We start from the raw sequence: 3,589 nt of genomic DNA on the forward strand, positions 1-3,589 counted from the left end.
GAGGGGCATGAGGTTTACACTTGACCCCAAGTCACACAAGGCCTTCTTGAAGGTCATGGTGCCTATGGTACAAGGTATAGAAAACTTCCCAGGATCCTGCCTCTTTTGAGGCAATTGCTGCCTAGACAAGTTATCCAGTTCTTTGGTGAGCAAAGGGGGTTCATCCTCCCAAGTCTCATTTCCAAATAACCTGTCATTTAGCTTCATGATTGCTCCAAGGTATTTAGCAACTTGCTCTTCAGTGACATACTCATCCTCTTCAGAGGAAGAATACTCATTAGAGCTCATGAAAGGCAGTAGTAAGTCCAAGGGAATCTCTATGGTCTCAGTTTGAGCCTCAGATTCCCAAGGTTCCTCATTGGGGAACTCCTTGGAGGCCAGTGGACGTCCAGTGAGGCCTTCCTCAGTGGCGTTCACTGCCTCTTCTTCCTCCCAGAATTCGGCCATATTTATGGCTTTGCACTCTCCTTTTGGATTTTCTTCAGTGTTACTTGGGAGAGTGCTTGGGGGAAGTTCAGGAATTTTCTTGCTCAGCTGACCCACTTGTCCTTCCAAATTCCTAATGGAGGATCTAGTTTCAGTCATGAAACTTTGAGTGGTTTTGATTAGATCAGAGACCATGGTTGCTAAGTCAGAGGTATTCTGCTTAGAGCTCTCTGTCTGTTGCTGAGAAGATGATGGAAAAGGTTTACCATTGTTAAACCTGTTTCTTCCACCATTATTATTGAAACCTTGTTGAGGTCTCTCTTGATTCTTCCATGAGAGGTTCGGGTGATTTCTCCATGAAGAATTATAGGTGTTACCATAAGGTTCTCCCAGGTAATTTACCTCTTCCATGGAAGGGTTCTCAGGATCATAGGCTTCTTCCTCAGATGAAGCTTCCTTAGTACTGCTTGGTGCATTTTGCATTCCAGACAGACTTTGAGAAATCAAATTGACTTGTTGAGTCAATATCTTGTTCTGAGCCAATATGGCATTCAGAGTGTCAATTTCAAGAACTCCTTTCTTCTGACTAGTCCCATTGTTCACAGGATTCCTTTCAGAAGTGTACATGAATTGGTTATTTGCAACCATTTCAATCAGTTCTTGAGCTTCAGTAGGCGTCTTCTTCAGATGAAGAGATCCTCCAGCAGAGCTATCCAAAGACATCTTGGATAGTTCAGAGAGACCATCATAGAAAATACCTATGATGCTCCATTCAGAAAGCATGTCTGAAGGACATCTTCTGATTAATTGTTTGTATCTTTCCCAAGCTTCATAGAGGGATTCTCCATCCTTCTGTCTGAAGGTTTGGACCTCCACTCTAAGCTTACTCCATCTTTGTGGTGGAAAGAACTTTGCCAAGAAGGCATTGACTAGCTTTTCCCAAGAGTCCAGGCTTTCTTTAGGTTGGGAATCCAACCATATTCTAGCTCTGTCTCTCACAGCAAAAGGGAATAGCATCAGTCTATAGACCTCAGGGTCTACCCCATTAGTCTTGACTGTGTCACAGATTTGCAAGAATTCAGCTAAGAACTGATGAGGATCTTCCATTGGAAGTCCATGGAACTTGCAATTCTGTTGCATTAGAGAAACTAATTGAGGTTTAAGCTCAAAGTTGTTTGCTCCAATGGCAGGGATAGAGATGCTTCTCCCATAAAAATCAGGAGTAGGTGCAGTAAAGTCACCCAGCACCTTCCTTGCATTGTTGGCATTGTTGTTGTTTTCGGCTGCCATGTGTTCTTCTTCCTTGAAGAATTCGGTCAGGTCCTCTAGAGAGAGTTGTGCTTTAGCTTCTCTTAGCTTTCGCTTCAAGGTTCTCTCAGGTTCAGGGTCAGCTTCAACAAAAATGCCTTTGTCTCTGCTCCTGCTCATATGAAAGAGAAGAGAAAAAGAAAATGTGGAATCCTCTATGTCACAGTATAGAGATTCCTTGAAATGTCAGAGGAAAAGAGAAATAGAAAGAAGAAGGAGAAGAAGGATTCGAACTTTAGTTAGATAAGGTTCGAATTGTGCATTCAGAAGGAGTGGTACTCCATAAATAGAAGGATGTGGGAAGGAGGGAAGAGAATTTTCGAAAATTCATTTAAAAGATTTTGAAAACATTTTGAAAATTTGATTGATAATTTTCGAAAATTAAAAGTGAAAAAGAAATCAAGTGATTTTTGAAAAAGATTTTGAAATTAGAAATTAAAAAGATTTGATTGAAAACTATTTTGAAAAAGATGTGGTTAAAAAGATTTAATTGAAAAGTTATGGTTTTAAAAAGATGTGATTGAGAAGATATGATTTGAAAACAATTTTAAAAGATATGATTTGAAAACAATTTGAAAAGATATGATTTTAAAATTAATGACTTGCCTAACAAGAAAAGATATGATTCAAACATAAAACCTTCCTCAACAGAAAAGGCAACAATTTTGAGATGTTCAATCAAATCATTAATTGTTAGTAAGTATCTTTTAAAAAGGAAAGAAATTGATTTTGAAAACATTTGATTGAAAAGATTTGATTTGAAAAAGATTTGATTTTGAAAAACTAAAAAAAAAAATTGATTTGAAAACAAAATCTTCCCCCTAGCACCATCCTGGCGTTAAACGCCCAGAATGGTATACATTCTGGCGTTTAACGCCCAAAATGCTACCTCTTTGGGCGTTAAACGCCCAACCAGGTGCCCTGGCTGGCGTTTAAACGCCAGTCTGCCTTCTTCACTGGGCATTTTTGAATGCTCAGCTTTTTCTGTGTAATTCCTCTGCAGTATGTTCTGAATCTTCAATTCTTTGTATCATTGACTTGAAAAGACACAAATTAAAAATATTTTTGGATTTTTTAATAATCAAAATGCAAAAGGAATCAATTAACAATGCATGCAAGACACCAAACTTAGCAGTTTGTATACTACTGACACTATATGAGACACACAAAATACTTCAAGTCAATAGAATTCAAAGATCAAAACAAAGAAATATATGCATGGATTCGAAAATTATAACAAAAACATGCATTTGACACCAAACTTAGGATGAGACACTAAACTTAAGCAAGAAACATCAAATATTTTTGGTCTTTTTATGATTTTGTAAATTTTTTTGTGTTTTTCGAAAATTAAGTAGGAAAAGGCATCAAAATTCTTAATGAGAATTCCAGAAATCAGTGCAATGCTAGTCTAAGACTCCGGTCCAGGAATTAGACATGGCTTCACAGCCAGCCAAGCTTTCAAAGAAAGCTTCGGTCCAAAACACTAGACATGGCCAGAGGCCAGCCAAGCCTTAGCAGATCACTGCTCCAAAAGCAAAATTGATGAGAATCAACAAGCTCTTGTGGTGATAAGTTGAAACCTCGGTCCAATGAGATTAGACATGGCTTCTCAGCCAGCCAGATTTCAACAAATCATCATGAAACTCTAGAATTCATCTTCAAGAATTTCGAAAAAAAATAATACCTAATCTAAGCAACAAGATGAACCGTCAGTTGTCCAGCCTAAACAATCCCGGGCAATAACACCAAAAACTTGATGTTGTTGCCGGATCTTGGCACTGATGTTACCAAAAGCTTGCTCAAAACTTGAACAATCCCCGGCAACGGCGCCAAAAACTTGGTGCGCGAAATT

At 38.5% G+C, this 3,589-nt stretch overlaps 1 non-coding gene across 1 annotated transcript; it reads left to right on the forward strand.

Annotated features, from left to right (window-relative positions):
• Nucleotides 1-1,203: 1,203 nt before the first annotated feature.
• Nucleotides 1,204-1,311, forward strand: LOC130952563 (small nucleolar RNA R71). The gene has a single exon (XR_009074743.1). It is a non-coding gene; the product is annotated as a small nucleolar RNA R71 (small nucleolar RNA).
• The last annotated feature ends 2,278 nt before the right edge of the window (nucleotides 1,312-3,589 follow it).

This window comes from Arachis stenosperma, chromosome 9, assembly GCF_014773155.1.
Source record: "Arachis stenosperma cultivar V10309 chromosome 9, arast.V10309.gnm1.PFL2, whole genome shotgun sequence".
Taxonomy (NCBI): Eukaryota; Viridiplantae; Streptophyta; class Magnoliopsida; order Fabales; family Fabaceae; genus Arachis; species Arachis stenosperma.